At 47.7% G+C, this 27,342-nt stretch overlaps 1 protein-coding gene across 2 annotated transcripts in view; it reads right to left on the bottom strand.

Annotated features, from left to right (window-relative positions):
• The window catches only part of BAIAP2L1 (BAR/IMD domain containing adaptor protein 2 like 1), a 159,298-nt gene extending 132,276 nt beyond the window's left edge, over positions 1–27,022 (bottom strand). Inside the window, exons 1-3 of one of the 2 annotated variants that reach the window (XM_053276789.1) lie at positions 26,774–27,022; positions 23,784–23,893; positions 9,646–9,739 (exon numbers count right to left, since the gene is read on the bottom strand). The gene's annotated coding sequence lies outside the window, so the exon portion shown is untranslated. Of the gene's footprint in view, positions 1–9,645; positions 9,740–20,516; positions 20,534–23,783; positions 23,894–26,773 lie in introns of those variants that run through there. The other variant, XM_053276790.1, reaches the window with a different exon arrangement.
• Positions 27,023–27,342: the final 320 nt, after the last annotated feature.

The raw sequence follows: 27,342 nt of genomic DNA, 5'->3' as shown, positions 1-27,342 counted from the left end.
GGGGGACTCCACGCTGCCTGGGGAAACAGCGGCTTGTTTGGGCACGCGACCTGCATGCCCAGCAACCTTTCCAGATCTGCGGTTGCAGCGGACCCCACCGCCGTCTGCCCTCAAGCCCGCTCACAGGATTGTGAGAAGGGGCTCACACCTATTTCACTGTAGAGGATGAACAGGGCAGTTCACACGATCGCTAGGAGGGTAGGACAAGTGTCCTACCCAGCTTTGGGATGTGCATGCATGCTCCCAGTTCTCAACCATCTGTCAGCAAACAGCTACTGTAATTACCCAAATACAAGACTCTGAATTTAAGATGGGCCCCTTAAAAAACAGATACAGACCTTATTTACTTAAAAGGTAAATTATTACCTTATTTACCTCCAGCCTGAAAGGCAGGATGCCTCTGAATACCAGTGGCAGGGGAGCAACAGCAGGAGTGAGGGCCTGCCCTCACCTCTTGCCTGTGGGCTTCCCAGAAGCATCTGGTGGGCCACTGTGGGAAACAGGATGCTGGACTAGATGGGCCTCCTTGGGCTTGATCCAGCAGGGCTCTTCTTATGTTCTTATGTCCAAACCTGGGCGGGCACTTGTCCTACCCTCTCCGTGATGGTGTGGGCTGCCTTACTTTTTCCCTTGCAAAGATGCTAGAAATGAGTGTGCATAATCAGGAACCTCTGAGAAAGCTGAGCTCATAGATTTCTCCACACATCCCCTTTCTAGTTTGGCTAGAAGTCAGGAGAAGCAAAATCTGGCTCCACCAAAAAAGAGACGTGAGTACAAGCTCTATTGGTTTAGATGCAGAGCTGCACAACTTGGGCCCTCCAGCTGTTGTTGGACTACAACTCCCATCATCCCTGGCTATTGGCCACCATGGCTGGGGATGATGGGAGTTGTAGCCAACAAGAGCTGGAGGGCCAAAGTTGTGGAGCCCTGGTTTAGAGAGCACTATGGTTCCTTAATTTAGACAAAAGCTTTTCCTGAAAGTTGGAAATATTGCTCTCTAACCAATTCATAGTCTTCCTATTTATCTTATAAATTATTTTCTTCCTGTCCATACTGCTTTGGAATCACCTAGACCTGACTATTGTTAAAAACAAAATCCTGGAGCTTCTTAATCCAAAAACAATCCAAAATGATGGTTGTTAAAAACAGAATCCTGGAGCAAAATTCTACAACAACAACAAATATTTATATACCGCTTTTCAGCAAAGGTTCCCTAAATGGTTTACACAGAGAAATAAAACTAAACAAGCATGGCTCCCTGTCCCAATCTAAAAAGAAACATAAGACAGACCCCAGCAACAGCCCCTGGAGGGATGCTGTGCTGGGGACGGAGAGGGCCAGTTGCTCTCCCCTTGCTCAATAAAGAGAATCACCGCTTTAAAAAGGTGCCTCTGTGTAAATAACAGGTACACTAATTATTGATCTTACTGTTCATGTTTTTAAATTTGCAGCCATTTATCTTTTAGACTGGAGAAGGGGAGAGGGAGATGATGGTGTAAAGAACTCAGGTGGAAGTAAACAGACTGTATTGAGAATCCTTGTAACTGTACTGTAGGATCACGTCTTGTTTTTTCCTTTTCTTTTGTTATTCCTATGTTTCTTATGTTTTTCTGTTTATATTATGGATAAAATAATACTATTTTTTTTAAAAAAGAGAGAGAATCACCACTTTTGAAAGGTGCCTCTTTGCTCAGTTAGCAGGGAGCAAATACGTAGAATGGAGATGTGAAACTGTGCTGCTTAAGGAGCTTAGGTTCGTGCAAAAGGTCCCAGGTTCAATTCCCAAGGTTCTCAACCTTGGTCCTCAGATGTTGTTGGACTACAACTCCCATCATCCCCAGCCACAATGGCTTTGGGGCCCCCCAGGTGGGGACTAGAACTCATGTTGGGAGAAATATGGAAATTCTGATACTATTCACTAAAAATACAATTCAGCCAAGCACCAGGACATTACATCTTAGATAGGTGAGACTGCATGTACTGCATGTGTGGCCTTCATATAACCTGGCCTTCATATACAGCACCTCCACAATCAAAGTAACGCGCAATGGAAATATGGCTCAGTCAAATGAAACCTTTCTCATTTGTTCTTTAGCTGGAGTACATTGGTGTGAGGAGACAGAATGATACTTTGTAGTTTGATGCGTCTTTCCCCCACTTAAAAACAAAATAAAAACCCTTCCCAAATGACCGTAAGTAGTCTCTGTTGAGTAGCTTCGTCTCTTGAATGTCACTGGCTCAATTGCTCTGCCAGTGTATTTTGGCTCCTTCTCTAAAAGCCAACTGTACTTTCAAAGCAAAATGAAATTCCACTCAGACAGAGCCGTGCTCATTTCCTGGCGGTGTGGCCAGGAAATGTGGATCCCTACGAAACAGCATCTGCAAATGAGAGTGAATTGGATAATGGCACATTAAGAACTGGATCTCACTCCCAGACTCTGCCGAGAGATTTATACACTGACATTTCTCAGTGTGGGGATGGAAATGACACCCCAGGTTAGCTCGAGAATCTCCACAGACACCTTCAAGCTTTGGGCAATGTTGAGGGTAAGACGAAGCTTTCTTGCCTAGAGTTACGTTCCATGACATTTAGAAGCCTACACGGAGTGGGAGAAATTCCACAGACCTGGGAATTTGACTGTTGTAGAAGAGTGTTATATTTCATTGGTGGGAAGCGGCAGTGAAGTCTGAGGGAAGTGTCTTTGGCAGGGAGAGGAGAAATGGGGGTCTGAGTTCTGGAGCAGCCTGGATGACTCACCTGACTTTGCTCATTACGATCAGTCACTTTTTACGTCATCTAACACAATACAGCTTTTGCATGGCTTGAAATTTTGAACTCCACAAATGCACTTTTAGAAATGCACAAAATGACCCTGTTCCAGGCTCTGAACACTCAGGACATTCCGAGCGCAATTTTGGAACCCAAAATGGCGCTCTTCTGCCCGATATGCACGCGTGGTAGCCATTTGCGTGGTCAGTACCACCCTGTAAATGGCCGCTGCGTGTGCACGGAGGCCAGAAGAGTGCCATTTTGGGTTCCAAAATGAACAGTGTCATTCTGTCGGAACCACCGGCTTGACCAGTTATTCCGACTGAACAGTCCACAGATCTTGCGTTCTGTTCTGAGCTCGGCATGGAACACAAGATCCATTTTGTGCATATCCCTATCGAGCTCAGGATTGTCTACACAGACTGGCAGTGGCTTCTCCAAGGTTGCAGGCAGAAGTCTCTGCCAGTCCTATCTGGAGATGCCAGGTCAGGAATCTGGGATCTTCTGCATGCCAACGTGCAGATATTCTTTCCAGAGCAGCCCCACCCCTCTGAGGGGAATATCTTACAGTGCACACATGTAGTCTCCCATACAAATGCAAACCAGGGCAGACCCTGCTTAGCAAAGAGGACCATTCATGCTTGCTACCACAAGACCTGCTCTCCATTTTTGGGCTTTCTTGCAGCCCCCAAAACCTTGCAGGTTTTTGTGGCTTGCAGTCACCTTTTCAAATGCAAACCAGTGGGCCCTGCTTAGCAAAGGAGATCATTTGTGCTTGCCACCTCAAGGCCAGTTCTCCTCCCAGGTACCAGCTCTCCTGTACTTTCCACAGCAGACTCTGAAGATTCTTGGGGCAACACAGAACAATGTGCGTGGAGGTTTCACCTTGAGGCTCAGCATGGCAGTTGTGACACGGTGGTTTGGTTTGGGGTTGAAGACGTGGATGCACCATTTTGTCCACTGCCGCCACCACCAGCACCAGCACCACCACCACTCAGAATGCAGCACGTAAAGTTGCTTAGTGTGTGTCTAGACTGGTGCTTGGCAGCTAATTGATCTCCAGTAATTCATACTACAATTATTATTTCATAATGAATAATCTTTCCGTTCTACCAGGCTGCCAAGACGCAGATTCTGAAGTAAACATCAAGACCACAAGATCTATGTTTCCGACAAGGGTGCATCTCCATAAGCTGATGAATGATGAATATCTGAAGCCTTGAATATCTGATGCCTTGAATATTTGCTTTCTAGATTATTGTGGTTGTGTCTTCTCAATGGCAGTGTGGCTCAGTAGTCTAAGGCACTGGATTTTTAGGCTCCCATCATTTTGATGGCATGGGTTTGAATCCCACCACTGCCAAGAAACCTTTTAGCGTTTCTGCTTCACATGCAGAAGGCCCCAGGTTCAATCCCTGGCCTCTCAAGATAGGGCTGAGAAAAATTCCTGCCTGGCACTCAAGAGAGCCACTGCCTGTTAGAGCAGATACTGGCGTAGTCCACACAGTCATTCAAAACTAGGTTTAATGTGGGTTGCCAACATTAGCAGGATTGTGTAGATCCATGCCAAGGCAGGAATCTCAGATTCACCTTGGGCCATAAACCATCTTGGCATGGGTTCACACAGTCACACTAATGTTGGTAACCCACATTAAACCTAGATTTGAATAAGTGTGTGAACCAATCACGTCTGGACCTATTGGGTCTGAAATACACGATGAGCTAGATGGATCAATGGTCTGATTCAGCAGACAGCAGTAGCTTACTGTGCTGTGACTCCACAGAGTAGGGTTCAGTTATTCCTCATTAGTTCTATTAAAAGGTAAAGAGTGCCATTGAGTTGATGCTGACTCCTGCTGACCACAGAGCCCTGTGGTAGAATACAGGAGGGGTTGACCATTGCCATCTCCTGTGCAGAAAGGAGGTGCCTTTCAGTACCTTCCTATATAGCTGCTGCCCAATACAGGTACCAGCGGGGATTCAAACCGGCAACCTCTGGCTTGTTATTCAAGTCATTTCCCTGCTGCACCATTAGGTGGCTATATATTAGTTCTCTTAAAGGTAAAGGTAAAGTGTGCTGTCGAGTTGATGTCGACTCCTGGTGCCCACAGAGCCCTGTGGTTGTCTTGGGTAGAACACAGGAGGGGTTAGGAGCATAGGAAACTGCCATATACTGAGTCAGACCATTGGTCTATCTAGCTCAGTATTGTCTTCACAGACTGGCAGTGGCTTCTCCAAGGTTGCAGGCAGGAGTCTCTCTCAGCCCTATCTTGGAGATGCTGCCAGGGAGGGAACTTGAAACCTTCTGCCCTTCCCAAAGCGGCTTCATCCCCTGAGGGGAATATCTTGCAGTGCTCACACATCAAGTCTCCCATTCAGATGCAACCAGGGCAGACCCTGCTTAGCTATGGGGACAAGTCATGCTTGCTACCACAAGACCAGCTCTCCAATGGGTTGACCATTGCCTCCTCCCGTGCAGTAGGAGATGATGCCTTTTAGCGTCTTCCTATGTTGCTGCTGCCTGATATAGTAGCAGTGGCTCCCTATTTCAGAGGCACCTTCTTTATTTCTGTCTTCCATAAAAACTCAACGGAGAGCAAGCTCAGTTCTTTCGCAGTGGTTCCCTTTTGCTCTGCTAGACGCCATCCTTCATCTCTCCCTTCAAAAGGTGCTTGTTTTGTCGGATGACCGGGCAAGGAAGCTGCTTCATCCAGCTGTGATCTTGGGGCTCATGACGGGTCACAGGGGAAGGAGGAGGGCGGTCGCTTAGCAAGGTAGACCGTCCCCAGGCTGAGACTGGGTTTAGGAGTTAAAAGCAGGTTTTGGAAATCTATCAAGGCCTCCTCCATGACTTTCTGGATCTCTCCCAATATAATCACACCATTAGCATCACTTCTGCAAGAAAGGAGAGCGGGTCTTGTGGCAGCAAGCATGAATTGTCCCTTTTGCTAAGCAGGGCCTGCCTTGGTTTGCTTTTGGATGGGAGACTAATGTGAGCACTGTAAGCGGTACAGTATTCCCTTTAGGGGATGGGGCCGTAGCTCAGCGGAAAAGCATCTCCTGGCCTATAGAAGGTCCCAGGATCACTCCCTGGCATTTCCAGGAAGGGCTGGGAAAGACGCCTGCCTTAAACCTTGGGGAAGCCCCTGCTGGTAGTCAGTACTGAGCTACAAGGACCATTGGCTTGACTCGGTATAAGGCAGCTTCCTATGTTCCTAGGTTAGTTTCTAGGTCAGTATAAGGACATGGTCGTCCAATACTCATATTAAAATATGACTGATAAATGAATGAATGAATGAATGAATGAATTTCCTCTATAGTCTAGCTGCTGTTTCCTCCACAGTTCACCCAGTGCAGTCTCCAACAACAACAACAACAATTTATATACTGATTTTCAACAAACGTTTCCAAAGCGGTTTACAAAGAGAAATAATAAATAAATAAATAAATAAATAAATAAATAAAATGGATCCCTGTCCCCAAAGGGCTCACAATCTTAAAAGTACATAAGAACATAAGAAGAGCCCTGCTGGATCAGGCCCAAGAAGGCCCATCTAGTCCATCCTCCTGTTTCACACAGTGGCCCACCAGATGCCGCTGGAAGCCTACAGGCAGGAGTTGAGGGCATGCCCCCTCTCCTGCCATTACTCCCCTGCAACTGGTACTCAGAGGCATCCTGCCTTTGAGGCTGGAGGTGGCCTATAGCCCTCTGACTAGTAGCCCTTGATAGACCTCTCCTCCATGAAGTTTTCCAAACCCCTCTTAAAGCCATCCAGGTTGTTGGCTGTCACCACATCTTGTGGCAGAGAATTCCACAAGTTGATGATGCATTGTGTGAAAAAGTACTTCCGTTTGTTGGTCCTAAATTTTGTGGCAATCAATTTCATGGGGTGACACATAAGATAGACACCAGCAACAGTCACTGGATGGGGCCAGTTACTCTCCCCCTGCTAAATAAAGAGAATCGCCATGTTAAAGCACAGCCAGTACCTCCCGTGACTGTGGCTGGTGTCTCCATTTTTGGAAGGATGGTATAGAAATCAAATCAAATCAAATCAAATCAAATCAAATCAAATCAATCAATAAATAAATAAAGAGTAAAATAAATAAATAAATAAATAAATAAAAGGGTGCCTCATTGCCCTCTTAGCAGAGGTAGTCTCCCACCTAAATAAAAGTCTCCCACCTTGTCCCCCAACTCAGACCCCATCCCTGTGCCCTATGGCCTCTGTAGAGTGAGAGTACACCCCAAACACAAGGGATGTGGTTCCTCCCCCTGCAAATCAGGGGTACTCGCAGAATTCAGTTTTCTGCCAGCAGAACTTGTGTGTTCCATATGCTTGTTATTGCCTCACAACTTAGCGGTGCATTTCAAAGAGGAAGCACTGACAGTTGAAATGCCATACCATATTTTTTCATGGCCTGATGAGGGAATCTATAAAAACGATAAATATTTGTTTTAAATCTAAATGTTATGCCCTTTAAGGAAAAATGTCAGCCCCCTCATTCCAACGCATTTGCATGCTTGTTGCCACTACAAGGTACCAGGCACCCCATAAAAATGAAGCAATTACAGTATCGCTAGTTAAGTTCCTTACAGTGGCGAAGGACCTTGACAGTAATTGAAACAAAAGATGGCTTTCACAGCATGCAGCTAGATGTCTGGCCTTAAATAAAGGTTTCATTCTCGAAAGCTTTGACTGCCGGGCTACATATTTACGACGTGTTAAACAAAGCCATGATTAAGCTGGTTATTCACTGTAATAGGCAAGATGTTGGTGAATTTCTCCAGCCCTGAAGTCTTAACTCAGATTCGGGGACCTTGTGTGTTGTGGTTTCAGTTTAGGTGGCCTGTACAAAGTCTGCACAGACCCAGTTTAAGCAAGGGCACAGCTATAATGGAACAAGGTAGGGTGGGGGGGGGGAAATGTCCATTGGCCCAGAGGGAGAGGGGCCAGCCAGCTGAGTGATAGCTTGCTCCTCCCTCTTCCCTTCCGGCTCTCCAAAGAAGAAGGGGGGAGGAAGAAGAGCCACAGGGGGCCATCTTCACTTCTTGTTCCAGGACCCACTCCAGTCTTCCTATATCCTTGTCTTTGAGGCTTCCAGGCTATGCTTGGGCCACATCCACACATAACACAAAACCTGAGGGGAGGGGCCTCCGATTTCAATTTCTGTAAGTTTGAATGTGGGCAACTGCACTTACGACAGAAAATGGGCTCACGGTTTCTCTCCCCAGACTCTGATCTCTACCTTTGGTTTGTAGTGAGGTTCGCTACGTGGACCTCCAGTTCAGCGGTGCCAGCGTTGTGTCTGAACATGGAACTGCAGCCTGCCTGTTCTGCAACTGGAGCTGAAGGAGGAAGCTCCTCCCTCACTCTGGCTGCTATTGGCTACTGGGGCTGTCCACCAGTCAAGAAGGAAGCTCAGGCCATCAGTTTCCCCTCCTCTCTGCAGTCTCGCTGACTGCAGAGAGATCGCTCTCATTTATGTCTCAATTTGGATGGGAGAGCAGGGAGAGTGGGGGCAGAACCCCACAGAACCGCGGGTCCACTGGACCTGCAGTTCTGTGTTATGTGCGAATGCAGCCTTGCTTACCAGTACAAGGAACGCCCAGACAGACTAGGAAAGCCAGCACACTCCCAATTGGTAAACCCAAAAGTCATGTTAGGAGGGAGGGAGAGTGATTGTGTGGGAGCTGAGTAGGACATCTTTTTGTCCACCCTTGAGAAAATGCTGGGGAGAGAATGTGGGTTAGGTGTGCCTGTCCTAACCAGCTCATGCCTCCCACATAATCACTCTCCCTCCTCCTACCTGAACGTTTGGGTTTACACGATTGCCAACTGGGAGAGCACCCAACTCTCCTACCCGGGTTGAGTGCTCCTCCTACCCTGATTAGAGTTGTGTGAACGAGCCTACAGACTGTAAACCTAGATTTAACAAACCTAGATTTAACAAAAGCCTTCAGCTTTTGTGTGTGTTTTGTTTTTGGCTGTACGCTTTAGTTGAATGGAAAGATTTCTCCCCCAGCTCCGGATTCACCAAGAAGCTTTGGGTTCAGCTCTCCCACCCACCAAAAACATTGCTGGGCTTCACCTCTGGGGACTCACACATATACCAAAACTATGGATTTCAACGCTAGTTATCGAGGGGAGGATTACAGTGTGTTGCTGCAAAGAACCTCTCTGCACCCTGGCATGATGGATCATGACTGGAGTCTTTCAATTCTCTAGGAAGAAGCTTTCCACCGGCAACCACCTTGGAAGGTCCACTAAGCCCACCCTCCTCATCAGTTAAGCCAGCATCGCCATTCTTCAGTGTTGACAGGTTTCCAGCCTAGATCTCTGATCAGCTGGAGGGCTCCATAGGGAAAGCTATATATAACATCCCTCCATGCGTAAAATTAGCCCTCAGTCCTGGAAATTCTGACTGCCACTACATCAAGAGTCCCTCGGCTGGCACTCCAGCTGCCTCCCTCCTTGTCTACTGCCTAAGTTTCTGCCTGCTAGAGACAGCCTCCTTGATAACTTCTTTCTGCTACCTTAACACGTTAATTGCTTGCTTCTTTGGAACCTGCTATGTCACAGTCTTCCTAGACCTTGGCCTTGAACTTGTACCTGAGGTAGTTCTCCCCTGCCTGTCAGGTAGGAGTTCTCATTGGCACATGTGTTCACAATTAATTAGATTTCAGCAGGGACAGCTATTTGCAACATCATTATGCAGTGGGTGAAAGTAAAAACAACCAGCGGTACCTTTAGTGAAACTACAAAGTTTTAGATTCTTTTGAATTCCACCCCTCCTTCTTGTTCTTGGATGGGTTACAATTATATAAAGGGTCCTCCAACGCATCCCCTGAGAAAATGTTTTAGGAAACTTACAGTTGCCTTCTGATTCATTAGGTACTGCCTTCTCTCTTCTAGCTGCATTTGAAGTCACTGGCTCCCATCCAGACTTAATTACTCCTGAGTAGTCCTGTTGAAAGCAAGTCATCTTTTAGAGTAAGCCCTGAATAGTATTACTACTACTACATCTACTATGGATATTTTTATATACCATGCCCATTAGCTCTTCAACCAAAGTTCTCAAAGCAGTTTATATAGAAAACAAACAAACACCAAGACACAAACAATAAGGTACAAATAATTAGGTACAAATTGGGGAGGGAAACTGAGGGTCCATTTTTGGTCAGAACTGTGGTTGCACGTATTCGGACATACACAAATTCTAACCAGAGGCCCCTTCAACACCGGTTTCATGTTATGTCCGAATGCAGCCGCTATGTCTGATGGGTGTGCTGTGGGGACCTCCAGTTCCCTCCTACTTATTTTCTAGCTACTTCTTGTCAATTTCAGTTCTGCAATGAAACCAGGTATTCACCGCAATTCACCCCATTGCCAGTACCAAGGGACTGGATAGTTAAGAGGCCATGTACAGGACACCTGAATACCCTGAGCTGGAATCTCCTGAGCCTGACCTCCTCAGGGAACTGCCACACCATCTATCCCAAAGTTCACCATATCCTGTCCCCCTGACTTTAAAGACACCAATGGACTCATCAGGAAAGTACTGAACAAAGTTCACGTGCCACTCACTTAAGATTTCCACTTTATGAGCAGAGAAGGCTAGAGGGAAACAAGGGCTCAGTGTGACTCTGTTTTGCGGTAGAGTCAGGTAGACTGTACTTACAGACGACTTGTCCTCTGCCTCCAAGTCACCTGTCAGGTGAGCTCAGCCCAACCTTTAACGTTTTAAATGTGATTTTCATGGAGGTTCCCCCCCCCCAAATATATATTTCAACTTCTGTAAACCTCCTTGGGATGTTTTATGGAAGGCGGTATAAAAATTGAACAATAAAATAAATAAAACAAATAGTTGATATAATGGTACCACAATATGCATGATGGATCTGCTACAAAACATCTCTCCAGACCATTTTTTATATTTTATATTTATTTTTATATTTAAAATAATAATAATAATAATAATAATAATAATAATAATAATAAATAAACAATTTTTATTGCATAAGTTAAAACAAAGGAACACAGGAAGCTGCTATATATTAAGTCAGGCCATTGGTCTATCTAGCTCAGTATTGTCTACCCAGACTGGCAGCGGCTTCTCCAAGGTTGCAGGCAGGAGTCTCTCTCAGCCCTATCTTGAAGAAGCCAGGGAGGGGACTTGGAACCTTCTGCTCTTCGCAGAGTGGCTCCATCCCCTGAGGAGAATATCTTCCAGTGCTCACATGTGGTCTCCCATTCCTATGCAACCAGGGTGGACCCTGCTTAGCTAGGGGGACAAGTCATGCTTGCGACCACCAGACCAGCTTTCCTCTCTAACTGAACATGAAAAGGGAACTGCAACAAAGAACAGACATTTCAACGTATATACATCAGCTTCAGTGTTCTATGTCCCACTGTATAAATAAATAAATGAAGAATGAATGAATGAATGAATGGTGAGAAATCACCCTTAATCTGGATGCCAGCAATTCTGTTTTCCTTAGGAAACATTTATTGATTCCTCCCCCAACCAAGATATTTGCTCATCAAAGCTGAATATGAACAGAATGTTGTCGGTGATGATTCAAGCGGGGGACTGAAAAGGTGTAGGTGTAAGAAGTTCTAGAAGTTTAATCTGAAGACCTCTGTTAGGGCAATTGCCTTTCACTTTGCAAAGTCCAATATTAAGAATTATGAGTAAAACTTAAAGCAGTCTTTTACGTTCTTGGTAAAACTTAAAACACTATCCTAGAGTAACCTCACCAGATGCCAATGTTTTGGCTAGTAGGGGAAAAAAATATCTTTGCATTAAAAATGAAACAGGAACCACAGCACAGAAGGCTGTGCAGGTTTTTTGTCATCTGAACCATTATGATTGATGTAGATGGATCGTGGGAACTAAAGCATGGGAGGAAGATGATGATGCCTGAAGGGTTTTTTCCTCTCATACAAACAAAATTATCTGATCTACACTATAGTTTATTTTCTGGTGCAGCCTGAAAAATGTCTGATGCTCTCAGTGCCTGGAACATCACTGCCTGAAAACAGCAACATCACACATATCAGAAACACTGGCTTCCTGTGACCGAAATTTTGCCAAAAGCAACCCTTGAAGCGAATGAGAAAGTTTTGTTCCAGGAGGAACAACGGAGAATTTTCAAGGGAAACCAAACGAGTTTTGAAAAGAGTAGTCATATTCCTGGGGAGTGGGATCCTCGTATCTTTAGCGTCAACCATTCTCTTTGCGAGAAAAGGGAACATGTATACCAGACGCTGTGAAAATTCCCGATCTTCTCCTGGGCTGGCTCACAAATGAACACAGTTCACCTGATCAGCCCATGATTTGCAGCAGAATGCCTGAAACAGCTCAGCTGGAAAACGTCATGTTTGAGATGAAGAGAAAGCCCTATGTGCTGTGTTCAGGTTCAGAAGCAGGATGCAGCTCCACTGAATACTAACTGCTGGGAGCAAACAGGAGGATGCAAATGGCCTGACTCAGTGGTCCAGGCCAGACTCCACCATCATGCCCTGCTGGGGGACTTCCTGGTGGTTGTGGGAAATGGGTTATAGACTGGGTCGGGCAGGCTTCAGGTCATTTGGGAGCTCCTGATACCTCCTGGGCTTATCTGAAGCAGCTCTTCAGGTGTTTGAACTTCCCTCCTCCCTCCCTCCCCTCCTCGCCAATACTGCAAATCTGATTTGCTAGGTAAGGGGAATGGGCGTGGCAGCACCATTTTAAACCCCTGTCTCTTTGGATGGTCAAGGTTGCTTTTACTTTCACTCCTGGGGAGGAGAGCTGGACTTGTGGTAGCAAGCATGACTGTCCCCCTTTGCTAAGCAGAGTTCACTTTGGTTTGAATTTGGATGGGAGACTACAGGTCTGAGCACTGTAAGATCTTCCCCTTAACAGATTGGGCTGCTCTGGGAAGAGCACCTGCCTGCTTGCATGCTGAAATGTTCCAGATCCCCTCCCTGCTATCTCCAAATAGGGCTGGGGGAGACTCCTGCCTGCAACTTTGGAGAAGCTGCTGCCAGTCTGTGAAGACAATACTGAGCTAGATGGACCAAGGGTCTGAGGTAGCTTCTGGATGTTCCTAATTAGAAAGCTGCCTTCTCTTGAGTCAGACCATTGGTCTGTCTAACTCAGTATTGTTGACACGGACTGGCAGCAGCTCTTCAGGGTTTCCGACAGCAGTCTTTCCCAGCCCTACCTGGAGATGCTGCCAGGGTAGCACTCTGAGCCCCTCCCCTGATTCTTTAGTCCCCAGAAAGCTGTATAAACAGGGAATTTTTTCCCAAGCCCACCCCTCCCAGGTTACCATACAACAGGGTTGCCCAACTTCAGCCCTCCAGTTATTTTTGGACTACAGCTCTCATCATCCTCAGCCACAGTGGCCACTAGCGAGGGGCGATAGGAACTGTAGTCCCACATTTGCAGGAGGGGCTGACGTTGTGCAGCCCTGCCATACAAGGTTGGCCAGCTTCATTTAGCTTGATGGTTCACAAACTTTACCATGGAATCCTGGTGGGGACACTGCGGACCCAACATCTAGCAAAGGTGGATGGTTAGGAACATAGGAGGAGCATAGGGAGCTGCCATATACAGAGTCAGACCCTTGGTCCATCTAGCTCAGTATTGTCTACCCAGACTGGCGGCGGCTTCTCCAAGGTTGCAGGCAGGAATCTCTCTCAGCCCTATCTTGGAGATGCTGCCAGGGATCTGGAACTTAGAACCATCAGCTCTTCCCAGAGCAGGAATATCTTGCAGGGCTCACACTTCTAGTCTCCCATTCATATGCAACCAGGGCAGACCCTGCTTAGCTAAGGGGACAAGTCATGCTTGCTACCACCAGGCCAGCTCTCCTCTCCAGGGTATAATTCTGAAAGTCAAACAGATGAAGTAGGCTTTGGTCACCTTTGAAGTATGATACAGTATGCCACATAGAAAACAAAGAGCCCACACAGAGCCCTTGAAAGGACTACATTCAAACATGCCCAGCCTGTTGCCAATAAATCTCATCTGCTCATTAATGCCTCAAGTTCCAATTCCCAGAAATTCCCGGTGGGGCTGAACTATCTTTCACTTACAATGGATAATGTGGATCAACCCCCCCCTCCTTTGTCCATCTCAGAACCCCTCAGTACAGCCATGGCCCTTTGCTGAATGTGAGTGATCTGACTGTGTTGGGGCCTCATTAACAGCTGCTGAAAGTCTGCCATGACGGCGGCGATTTCTGCCTCGTGCTAAATTGGCATTTGGGATTGCCCTGGTTACGCTTCTTCTTGTTGTTTCGCCTTTTGAACTTCTAAACCCCAAGTGTTGAATGAAACTGATGCGTTTATTACCACCAACACAAGTCTAGCGGGAACGAACAAAGCCCCATCCGTTTAGGCCTTCGACTGCTTGGTTTTCGAGGAGCAAAGATGAAATTAGGAACCGCTAACTCATGAATCCCTTTTGGCTTTGTCCATTCCAAGCCCCTTTCTGAACATTCAGCTTTCATTTTAAAAGAAGAATAAGACTCCAGCCCTTTTAACGATGGAGATACAGTATAAGGGAAAATGTGCAGGCAGGATTCAGCCCAAGTTCTCACTAAGAAGTAAACTTACTCCTACCTTCCCCTAGCTGGATTTCCTGCATTATTTTGCAAAGGTTTCTGAGGGACTTTCTTTCCCCCATACGAACCTCCCAATTTCCTGAGACCCATCTTCTAGGGCCCTGCTCTCCATGTCCCTACCTTGAGATTAAGTGGGCGGCAATCAAGGACAGAGTCTTTGCTGTGGTGGTACCCTGATTGTAGAACAACTCTTCCAGAAGACTTACACGGCACCCACCCTGTTATCATTTACTATTTTAGGTTCCTGAGCTGTTGATTGACATCCTGATCTTCTGTTATTTCTGCGGCTGTTCTGTTCTCTTTGGCTGTTGTAATTATTTTATACTGTTTTATTGACATTGCCAAACCCCTTTGAGCATGTTTTGAAGGAAGGCAGGATCAAATATATAAATAAATAATGGAACCACGCTGCTGGCAGTCTTCTGATTTGCATTCCGTTTTGCCGTACATACTTTAGCAAGTTTTAAAGTAATTTTGGTTTAGAAAGTGCATGGTTTTGCTAGAGCCTTGTGAAAGTGATACTTAGTTAAAAATCTGGGGAAGTGTGAAAATCATCAGTCAGATCGGATGTACAACGTGTCTCTAGTTAATCTCTAACTTGCCTTTAATCTTCTTTTTCTGGTTTGTGTAGGCATGGGCAGTGAGCGCAAGTTTCCATCAAACATCAAGAAGAAAGACATCTCATGCCTTCCAGACAGCCACTCAAACAATCAGCAATATATTCACACTGCTCACAAATTCATTTAGACCCCTGTCCAGCCTGGATGAGGCACAGCAAGTCAAGGATATAGTGTTTCATACTTGAAGGCGTTTCTCCCTCCCCTCCTTCTGAGCAAAACGCATCTTCATGTATGAAACAGCATGTTCTTAAATTGGAAAACAGCACCTGAATGAAAATTTATTTTTCCATTTTGTGCCCAAAGACGGAATACAGTGCCAGTTAGATGTTATTTCCCAATTTGGAAATGAATGGCACCCAGTCACTTCAGGGCCTGCCAGATATAATCGAAGCAGACTGGTACGTAAGGATTGGGTCTGACTGCTGTGAAGGGGAGTGGGTTTTTTTAAAATTCTTCAGTGCATTATTTGAAAGTAGGAAGGATGATAAATTCTGCCCTGCCATCCTTTTCTACCTGTAATATGTTCTTTAAAAAAAATAAAAATCCAGACAGGGAGCTGTTTTAATTTGTTGCAGCAAAAACAAGTAATCTGGTGGCCCCTTAAAAGAACAACAAATCTATTGCAGCAGGAGGTTTCATGAACTAGAGTCTGCTATGTTAGATGCATGGTTATCCAACATAAGAACAGCCCTGCTGGATCAGGCCCAAGAAGGCCCATCTAGTCCAGCATCCTGTTTCACACAATCGGAGGTGCACCTAGGTAATTTTGGGGCCTGGAGGCCTTTGGAGGCTCCCCCCCACTGCAAATTAAGAATCATCATGCTCCGTCGGGTGACCACCCAGGACAGACTAAAGAGCACTGGGGAGTGTGCAGGGGCTGTGGGGGCCCTGGACTTCGACCCCGAAGGGATAAGTGCGCCTCTGCACACAGTGGCCCACCAGATGCCTCGGGGGAGCCCACAGGCAAGAGGTATGTGCATGCCCTCTCTCCTGCTGTGGCTCCCCTGCCACTGGTATTGAGAGGCATCCTGCCTCTGAGGCTGGAGGTGGCCCACAGCCACCAGACTAGTAGCCAATGAAATATCTGCCCTCCATGAATTTGTCTAAGTCCCTTTTAAAGCCATCCAAGCTGGTGGCCATCACCACATCCTGTGGCAGAGAATTCCATAGGTTAATGATGGGCTACGTGAAAAAGTCCTTCCTAAGTTGGCATTCGTGCCTGCCTGCCTGTCTCTGTAGGTGGGTTCACAAAACCACCGGCATGTTCTTACAAAGTAGGTACAAGAGGAACCATCAGGCGTGAAGTCTGAACTGCCCAGGTCTGGTTGCTGATCCCGGTTGCCCACTTCCGCCTAAGATTTTACCAACTTTCTGTGCCTACTTGAAAGCATGATTTGAAGTTGGCTTGACAAAGTTGGTAACAGTTAAGGTAGAAGTGGGTAACCAGGGTCAAGAGCTGGACTTGGGCAGGATCAGACATCATGCCCAACGGAAGCATGTGCTCCCCACAAGCTCTGGTTCCTCTTGTACCTACTTTGCAAGTACTTAGAAGTGGTTGTTTGAACCCACCCCAGCTCTCTTTCCCTCTCATGTCCTTCACCCACCTCTCTCCCCTTCTGCATCAGACACAACTGCTTCAAGCCGGAGATCCTCTGATGGGGAACAAATAGTGTGGCCGCAGCATGGGGATGCAAGGGGCTCTGAGTACCCTCTGGGAATCTCTCAGGGACCCCTAGAAGGAACTCATGAGTTCACACACCCTCACCCTGGCAGCATTCGCATGTCACATGGAACTGTGGGTCAAATGAACTCACAGTTCTGCCCCAACTGCCCCCTTTCCTGTCCGCATTCGGATAACAGGGAAAGCGTCTTCTCTGCAGTCAGCAAGACTGCAGAGGTGCGGGAACTGGCTGTGCGGGCTTCCTTTCTGTTTGAAGGACAGCCCACACAGCCAATCATGGAGGGAGAGAGGGAGGAGCTTCCTCCTCAACTCCAGTCCGGCCGAATGCAGCCTTCGGTGCTACATTTGGATGCAATGGAGGTTGCCTGGACCCTCAGTTTTGTGCACTAAAACTCACGACAAACTGAGTGTTCAAACTGGAGTCTCCAGTGTGAAACCTCAGGTCACGGAACGGAGAAGACCGGAATTACACGTGTTTGGACGTAACGGTAAGGAAACCTCAGGCCTCTGCAACTCTGGTTCCCCATTACATCTGAATGCAGCCCCTGAATTAAAAGAACAGGGAAACTTGCTGGTATCACCCTCATTACAGAGACTGCATTGAATGCAAACAACTTTAAAAAAAACAAAAACAAGTTCCTTGAGGATTTACTAACATTTGCTTTCTTTGTACTACTAATTAGAATGCAAGAGGAAGCTGTCTGAATATCATGCCCAGATACCTTAAGCTTTGGCATTTCAAATCTGCATGAAGACATAAGACTTTCTGTAATTGTCAATCACTAAGCAAGGCAGTACAGGAAGAAAGTGGGAGGAAAGACTGGAGATAGAATTCAAGGTTGCCCTTGTGTTTCTGAGTGAATAACATCATCATGTTCTACAACTGAAAAACACTCAAGCATCTTCCATTGTTTTCCTTTGGTTTTTCTAACCCTGCACATATCTTTTTGTTGTTACTTATATGGCAAGGTCAGTTCAATAGTTACTCATAGAACATTATCAATGCACTTTAAATGGAACAAATAATATTCTACTCTGTGAATTCTAAGGGTGTGTTCATTCTCTAGACTTTTCTAAAAAAGCAACAATGACTCTTTGTTATCAATATCAGGAAATGGCATGCCTACAGGCAGTAATTAAATGCCTGCCTACAGGCAGTAATGGGCTGGTTGAGGGATAATAAACTGAAGCTGAATCCAAGCAAGGTGGAGGTGTTCATTGTTGGGGGCTGTAATGTGCAAGATGGGATAGAACTTCCTGTTCTGGATGAGGTTACACTCCTCCAGAAAGAACAGATTTGTAGCTTGGGAGTTCTTGGAACCGGGTCTCACCCTGGTGAGCTCTTGGAACCGGGTCTCACCCTGGTGAGCTCTTGGAACCGCGTCTCACCCTGGTGAGCTCTTGGAACCGGGTCTCACCCTGGTGCTTCAGGTTGAGGCTGTGGCTAGGAGTGCTTTTTACCAGCTGCGATTGATTTGACAGCTCCGCTCATTCCTTGAAGAGAATGATTGGAAAACAGTGGTACACTAACTGGTAACCTCCAGTTGGACTACTGGAATGGGCTCTATGTAGGGCTGCCTTTGTATGTATTTGGAAACTTCAGTTAGTTAAAAATGCAGCAGCCAGATTGTTCTCTGGGGGTATCCCAGAGAGACCACATTATGCCTGCTCTTAAACGGTTGCACTGGCTGCTGATATATTTCCGGGCAAAGTACAAAGTGCTAGTTATTACTTTTAAATCCCTGAATGGCTTAGGGATTAGGGGTGTGCACAAAACCAGATTTGCAAACTGCGTGGTCACGCAAATGGCCTCACTGCATGCGTGGGGGGTCAGTAAAATGGCTCCCATGCCTGTGGCCCGGACTACTCAGGGGGAGTAGGAACTTGGCATCTCCAAGATAGGGCTGGGAAATACTCCTTCTTGCAACCTTGGAGAGCCACTGCCAGTCAGAGCAGACAATACTGATCTAAATGGACCTATGGTCTGACTCAGTATATGGCAGCTTCCTATGTTCCTAGATTGTAATCTCTTTGGGCATGGACTATCTCACTCTGTCTCCTGATTGGAGTGCAGTAACCATTTGTAGTCTCTAGCCAGTATCGGAGAAATAAAGCAAACCCATCTTATAAGCCCCTCTGTGTCCTGCACCTTTCTTGCTATGTTCCAGGGTTAGATGTTTTAAATGGTTCATCAAAGGCAGCTGATGACACCGGCTAGAATACAAATGCCATTTCCAAAGAGAATGAAGCTCTTTTGAAGGCAGCTGAAATTGTCAATGCTAAATTAAAAATTAAAAATCCATTCCGTTGGCAGCAAAGAAGCCGCGCGTCTGCCAGACAGCCCTGAGGGTCAGGAAGTTTTTGACTGCTCTTGACTGCAGTTATAAAGCGCTCTTTTGGAATACATTTATCTCACTGCAAATAAATATAGCAGACTTGCATGAATATCTTCCCCTCTCTATTATGAGCAAAGGGATCATTTTCTTTGCTGGCATCTCCATTAAAACTGTCCGGATGAGTAATAATGAAACCTGTGGAAGAAGATTCTGGTTCTTCTGCTGCCTAATTATCGATGGGCGTCAAGAGTACCAGACTGTCTGTGTTTGTTTTTAGGTTTCTAAACCCCCACCCCCACTGCTGATTCCAATAAACAATGGATGCATGCTGTTTGCACAAAATTAAGATTTATATGCTCGTAAGCATCAAAGTATCAGCTGGAGTTTCAAGCCGTGTATTTAATACATATTAATCTAAATGAAGGTGCTGGCAACTAGGACCTTAGGAATACATGGAGCTGCCTTCCTATCCAGCCAGACCCTTGGTCCATCCAGCTCAGTATTGTCTACACTGACTGGCAGCGGCTTCTCCAAGGTTGCAGGCAGGAGTCTTACTCTTTCCCGGTCCTACTTGGAGATGCTGCCAGGGATCAAACCTGGAAACTTCATCATACAAAGCAGATTCTTTACTACTGAACTATGCCCCCCACCACATCCAGTATAAGAATCTGCCTTAAGCTGAGCCAGACTCTTGGTCCATCTAGCTCAGTACTGTCCACACTGACTGGCAGCAGCTCTCCAAGATTTCAGGCAGGACTCTCTCCCAGCCCTACCAGGTGATGCCAAGGATTAAATATGGGACCTACTGCATGCAAGCATGCAGATGCTTTTCCACTGAGCTATGGCTCCATCTCCTAAGGGCAATATCTTACAGCGCTCACATGTAGTCACCCATCCAAAATGCAAACTAGGGCAGATCCTGCTTAGCAAAGGGGACAATTCATGCTTGCTACTGCAAGAGCATCTTTCCTCCCCTAAAATCTGCAGGCTTCCAGGATGAATATAGGAAGCTGCCTTCTACCGAGTCAGACCATTGGTCCATCTTGCTCAGTATTGTCCACACTGACTGGCAGCAGCTCTCTGAGGTTGCAGGCAGGAATTTCTACCAGCCTTGCTTGGAGATACTAGGGAATGAACCTGGAACCTTCGGCATGCAAAGCAGACACTCTTCCACTGAGCTATTACCTCATCCCCTAAGGGGAATACCTTACAGATATAGTCACCCATCCAAACGCAAATCAGGGTGCACCCAGCTTAGCGAAGGGGACAATTCATGCTCACTACCACACAGCCAGTTCTCTTCCCCAAGATTTCTTCTTCACTACAAGAAGGAGATGTCATTTTTAAAGTATGGAAAGCAAAACATGAGGAATGCTGAGAACTGTGGACTTTTGACCTCATCTCTGCCTTGGTTTGCCCTCCCCGAGCGCGGAGAAGGTGCCACATCTCATTTGCTCCGGGTTAGAATTCTCTGAAATTGTATTGACCTCACCTGTCAAAGCGAAAGACACACGGCTTTAATACCAAACAACGCTTTGTTCTCAAAACTGCTCCATCACACGTACTACGCAGGAGTGCTCGGAAAGCAAGTCAGGTTTAAGCACGATTCCTGCTGCTTAAGAGCTCAGCTCTCCTACATATGGACGAATTGTCAGACCTGGCTGCAAGGCAGAAATCTCGACACCAGGGAAAGCAGTAGGAAAGTTCCTGCAATCCTAGGGTTTGCTTGCAGTGTTTCTGCACTTGCACTGGCAGGACATTCAGAGACTGGCTCATATCAATGTACGCTGCGGGGCCGTCCCATCCACTAAGCAGACCTGGGCTTCTTGGTGGTGGTGTGTGAGTGAGTGTGAGTGTGCCCCCGCATATGTACGTATGTACGTGTATGTGTGCATAAAGACTTGCCAGAATATAGCACAGACAATTACTTCTTTCTGTCAACAACCACAACCACCACCACAACAAAAACTACTACTACTACTACTACTACTAGCTAGCATCTGCACCTCTAGTTCCCCTTGGCCCCTCATTCTCAGCCCTCCCCCCTCCTCTTCCCCCCGCCAATGTTTTTTCTCTCTGGCTGGCCAGTGCCGTTTTCTCCCCTCCTGGCTGCCCCGCTTTCTCTCCCCCCCGCCACTGATTCCGCTTTCTCTCCCCCTGACGCCGCTGCTTTCTTTCCCCGCCTGCTGCCTGCTCGCCTGCCCATTCGCTGGCCTGTCTGTAGGCCTTATGTTCCCCGCTGCCGCTTTCGCTTTCCTCTCCCCCTCCCCTCATTCACAAACTCTCGCAAGAACTGCCATGTATGGGATTAGCGAAGGACACGTCTAAGAGAATTATATATATACTAGCCGACCCCGCACAGAGCATCTGTGCACTCTTTGGGGCTGGCAGTTACCTCTCCCCCCCTTCTGCCCTAGTCTCTGCTTCCGGGCCCAGCCACCTCTCCTCCCCACTGCCACTTCTGCCCCCCCTTTCTTTCCCCCCTCCTGGGCCTTGCCTCCGTGGCCGGGCCAGGCCCGCCACCTCTGGCCTCCACGGCCGGGCCGCTGCCGCAGCAACCAATCCTCCTGGGTGCGCCTCAGCCAATCAGGTGCATCCGCCGCCCAGCCAATCAGCTGGGCTCTGGGACGCACATTCCAAGGCACACCCAGGAGAATTAATATAATAGATCGATAATGATAATGATAATTAAAAACAACTTTATTTGTTAGCCGCCCCATAACAAATTGTTCTCTGGGTGGCTTTTAACATGAGATAAAAACACACAACATATGAAATCATAACAGACCAAAAAAGTGCTGGTGTGTGTGTGGGGAAGCAAATACAAAATACAATACAATACAATATTTAAAAGATATATATTTAAAATCAGTTCAAACCAGATCAAAATTAAAAATTTAAAAGTCCTGGGTGATCAAAAAGGTCTTCACCTGGCATCTAAAAGAATAAAGAGGCAGTATCAGGCGAACCTCACTGGGGAGGCTGGGTGCAACCACCGAAAAGATCCCTCCCTAGTAGCCACCTGCCTCACCTAGTTTGGCAGGGGCACCCGGAGGAGGGCCTTAAAAGAAGGTCTGGGTTATTTATTTATTTATTGTTAAATTTATATACCACCTTTCATTAAAACAATCCCAAGGTGGTTTACAGCAAAAATTTAAACACAAGATCGTAAAAAAAGACAGAATTAAAATATTAAGTGAAAAATATTAAACAAATCTGATTAAAATTTTTAAACAAAAGCATAAAAGCAATACAGAGTATAAAGAGTAGCAGCAGAGAATCAAATAAATGCCTGGTCAAAAAGCCAAGATTTTACACTCTTTCTAAAAGCTGTGATGGAGACCGAAGAGCGAATAGCCACTGAGAGAGCATTCCAAAGTCTGGGGGAAGCAACAGAGAAGGCCCTGTCCTGCGTGCATGACAGCCAAGCCTCCCTCACTGTCGGCATCCAGAGCACAGCCCCCTCAGATGACCTCATCAAGCGGGCAGGAACCCTTGGGAGCATGCGGTCCCTCAGGTATCCCGGGCCCAAACCGTTAAGGGCTGTAAAGGTCAAAACCAGCACCTTGAATTGGACCCGGAAACAAACTGGTAGCCAGTGCAGCTCTTTCAAAATGGGTGTGATGTGCTCCCACCGGGCAGCTCCAGATAAAACCCTAGCTGCCGCATTTTGCGCTAGCTGCAGTTTCCGGATATTCTTCAAGGGCAGCCCCACGTAGAGCGCGTTACAGTAATCCAGCCGTGACGTGACTAAGGGTTGGGACATATGGGGCAAGGCGCTCTTTCAGGTAACCTGGACCCAAGCCATTTAGGGCTTTAAAGGTCTTTCTTGTATTGCACCCCTGAAATGCTGCAGAGTGGTATAAGAATGCAAGTTGTAATCCTGCAACCCACTCCCCAAAGGGCCTGCACATTCCACACACCCAAATTCACAGTCTTCTTTGATCGTTGCACTTCAGCCCCCAATAAAAAGCTAGTCTCATCAGCTAAATCTCCTCTCTTGAAAACGAACAGCCTGCCTCAGCATTCATTCCCCCCCAAAAATGGTCTGGGGTGGAATTCCAAATCCCAGCACCATCTTTTCGTCGCTGAAGTGTCAGTTCCCCCCCCCCCACAGCAAACTGGGGACTCTCTCCCACCGTATCCTCAAGCCAGTTCAGGCTAGTCATTCTCTGGTCATCCATGCGGGCTGGCCATTCAACCTTGTGACTGAGCAGCCTGTGTGGCTCATGTTAAAGGCGGGGGGGGGGGTTTCACACTTCTTGGCTGGGGGCCTGCCAAAATCAAACCTTGCCTAGGGCACCGAAAAACCTAGGGCTAGTCCTGGTGGTCTGTGGAGTTTGTGCTAGAGGCTTCTCAGGGCACGTGTATTTTTTTGGTGGGGGGGCATGCCTTGGAAAAGAGATTTAAACTGGGATTCACCCACTCCCCAGGAAAGAGACCTGCCCCCTACCCCAACAAAAGAGTAGAGTTTTCTGTGTGCTTAAAGATGTACATTAAAAACCGCACGTGCTGTGCTCTTGATGGAAGACAGTTTCCTATGTTTTGGGGATGGGACCATAGCTCATTGGCAGAGCATCTGCCAGAAGGTCCCAGGATCACTCCCTGGCAGCATCTCCAGGTAGGGCTGAGAGAGACTCCTGCCTGAAACCTCGGAGAGCCGCTGCCAGTCAGTGTAGACAATGCTGAGCTAGATGGACCAAGGGTCTGATTCAGTATAAAGCAGCTTCCTATGTTCCTATGCTATCGACACACATACTTATTCCTCTCCTGGATCCAGCTGAAGGAAAACCGGTTCTGTGGGTATTGCACAGTCCCCTGTGCACAGCGTGGATTGGCTAGCTGTTGTGACATCATGGTCCCCTCTCCCTACAAAAAATATAAAATGTTTTTTTTTAAAAAAAGACTGTGCTTTTAAAATGAATGAACGAGCTGCACTGAATGAATGTTAAAGGGAATAAAAGTACACACAAGATTTAAAATACATGTCTTAAAGGCAGGCAAGCTACTTTGAAGCACAGAGGGAGGAACAAGACCCGCAATTCTATCAGCATTCAAGTCGCTGGTAGGTCTTTACGGAAGCAAGGCAGAGCTGAGAGCTGGAAAAGCCTCATAGGGTACAAGGGCACTCTCTGAGACTTTGATAATGATGCAGCCGAGTTGCTCCCTGGCTGGAGTGTATACTGTTTGCCTGCACCTGTGGCTTTGCTTGCATACTTGTAAATAAACCAAGCATTACACAGACAGCATAAACTTCTGGTGACACTGACAGATACACAGATAAGGAAAACAAGTTTGCATAAGTATCCTTAAGCTTGGCCTACTACTGTTTAGTTTCAGCTATTCCCTTGTGATGATAAAACGGTTTGCTTGGAGTATCAGGGTCCGGGGTTCTAGAAGAGCACCCTGGATGACTCTGACTTTTCACATGGTTCCTTTCTGTATCAGCGAACGCACGGGGTTCATCCCAACCTGTGGTGCTCCAGACTGCGAGACCTTCCCCTCAGGGGAGGAGGCCGCTCTGGCAAGAAAGAGCCCCTACCTGCTTGCATGCCGAAGGTCTCAAGTTCTCTCCCCCTGGCAGCACCTCCAGATAGGGCTGAGAGAGACTCCTGCCTTGGAGAAGCCACTGCCGGTCTGTGCAGACAATACTGAACTAGTCATACTGGATCAATGGCCTGACTCGGTAGAAGGCGGCTTCCTATGTTCCTATAGACACTCTGCATACTGCTCAGAGGCACTCTTCTCTGTTGAGCTACAACTCCCATCCTCCCCAGGCTGGGGCTGATGGGAGTTGTAGCTCAGCAACATCTGGAGCACCACAGGCTGGGGGGAGCCCCCCCCCCGAGCTGACATAATGCAACTTTTGAATAAACTTGGATTTCTGAACTGCGCAGATGTTCTTTTGGAACGGCATCACTGTTTTTGAAACGGCACATTTTCTGGCTGCATGTTTTTTAAAAGTTCTGGTAGAGATATGCTGAAACAGTTGCCCACCACTACACAATCACACATGGTGCTCCCGACTAATCATCTATACTTTTGCATTTTAATTATGCATTGTTTTGATTATATTGTAAAGAGGGGCATTGCTAGGGGAAAGGGGGCTCATGTCCGCCCCTTGACGTGAGGGAGATAATGGAGATAATAGGGAGGGGTGGAGCTGGGTTGCCCTCAGGAGCCGGAGGGCCCGGGTTCTTTTAACCCATCCACTCAATTATAGCTACACCCCTGATTGTAAACCGCTTTGAGATTATTTTAATGAAAAGCGGTATATAAATCAGAAAATAAATAAATAATCCCTTTTGAACTTGGGTGCTGGAGAAGACCTTTGAGGAGACCATGGAGAGCCAGGAAAACAAACAGATGGATCCCAGAACAAATCAATCCAGAATTTTCACTCGAGGCACAAATGACCAGGCTCAAACTATCATATTTTGGACACATTATGCAAAGACCCAGCTCCCTTGAGAAGTCCATAATGCTGGGGAGAGTTGAAGGAAAGAGAAGAAGGGGATGGCCAGCAGCCAGGTGGATGGACTCGATCACGACAGCAATTAATGCGTCACTGAGAGACCTGAAAGGCCAAGCTGAAGACAGATCATCCTGGAGAGAATCTGTCTATGTGGTTTCTAAGAGTTGACACTGACTTGAGGGCACTTAATCAATCAGTCAATCTATCTATTATTATTATTATTTACATTTTATATCCCACTCTTCCTCCAAGGAGCCCAGAGCGGTGTACTACATACTTGAGTTTCTCCACACAACAACCCTGTGAGGTAGGTTAGGCTGAGAGAGAAGTGACTGGCCCAGAGTCACCCAGCAAGTCTCATGGCTGAGTGGGGATTTGAACTCGGGTCTCCCTGGTCCTAGTCCAGCACTCTAACCACTACACCACGCTGGCTCTCTCTCTCTCTATTTCCCTCCCATGTGGCATAGCACAGAAAGACCAAAGCTCAGTGGCAGAGGATCTGCTTGGCTTGCAACAAGCTCCCATTTCCAATCTCTGGCATCTCCAAAAGGGCTGGAAAAGAGACTCCTGTCCGAAACCCAGGAGAGCTGCTGCCAGTCAGTGCAGACAATGCTGTGCCAGGCAGGCCAAAGGTCTGACACAGCAGTAGGAGGCAGCTTCGTGTTTCCACCCTCAGGGAACAGTGAATCCTCTAATTCATTGCGTGCGAAAGGCTTAACATGAGCCAGGGCTTACCCCAGCTTAGCCCCAAATCTTTTTTTCGCCTTGGAACAAGTTAGGTCGTAACGAAGAGGAGTGTGCCTCTGAGCAGTATGCAGAGTGTCTATAGGAACATAGGAAGCCGCCTTCTACTGAGTCAGGCCATTGGTCCAGTATGACTAGTTCAGTATTGTCTGCACAGACCGGCAGTGGCTTCTCCGAGGCAGGAGTCTCTCTCAGCCCTATCTGGAGGTGCTGCCAGGGGGAGAGAACTTGGGACCTTCGGCATGCAAGCAGGTAGGGGCTCTTTCTTGCCAGAGCGGCCTCCTCCCCAGAGGGGAAGGTCTCGCAGTCCTCACGTGTGTGGTCTCCCATCCAAATGCAAGCCAGGGCAGACCCTGCTTAGCAAAGGGGACCATTCCTGCTTGCTCCCACAGGACCAGCTCTCCTCTCGAGGCTTTATTCCGTCCTGCTCCTCCAAAGCCTCAAGGCGGTGGGCACGGGGGCTCTCCCCCTTGGTCCTCCTCACAACAACCCTGTGAGGGAGCCTGGGCCCACATTCAAGCCCCACTCACCCAGGAAGCGTGGCCTCTGAGGGGGGCTGGGGGGAACCCAGGAGGACTCCCCCGCCCCACCCCGCTAGGCACAGCCTCCCGGGGGCGGCTCTCCTCTCGCCACGAGTGCTGCTGCTGCTGCTGCTGCGACAGCGATGTCTCCGCCGCTCTCCTTTCATTCAGCCACGGCGCTCGAAGCGGCGTAAAAATGCGCAGCCACACACCGGGAGGGGGCTCGTGCCGGCTAGTGGCCGGGGGGGGGCATGAGGGGGAGGGGGCATGGACGCGCCCCCCCCCCAGGAACACAGGCCCTCCCCTCCGTGGGGGGGCGGGGCGGGAGAGCCCCTTCGGCTTCCGCGGAATTCGCGCCCTTTGGTTGCGGCACGCGCTGTGTGGCGCCCCCGCGCGCTAAGCCTCCCCTCCGCCCTCGGCCAATGAGGAGGCTGCTGCCCTTCAGCCTCCCCCCCCCCCGCCACCGCCCGCGCGCTGACCACCTCGCGCCGCCTCCCTCCGCCCCTGAAGGCTGCCCGGCAGGGACTGGCGGAGGCGGGGCCGGGCGCGCGGCTCGCCAGCTCCCGCCCGCCACACAC

Source organism: Hemicordylus capensis, chromosome 13 (assembly GCF_027244095.1).
Source record: "Hemicordylus capensis ecotype Gifberg chromosome 13, rHemCap1.1.pri, whole genome shotgun sequence".
Lineage (NCBI taxonomy): Eukaryota > Metazoa > Chordata > Lepidosauria > Squamata > Cordylidae > Hemicordylus > Hemicordylus capensis.
This window is presented reverse-complemented; position numbering and strand designations above follow the sequence as displayed.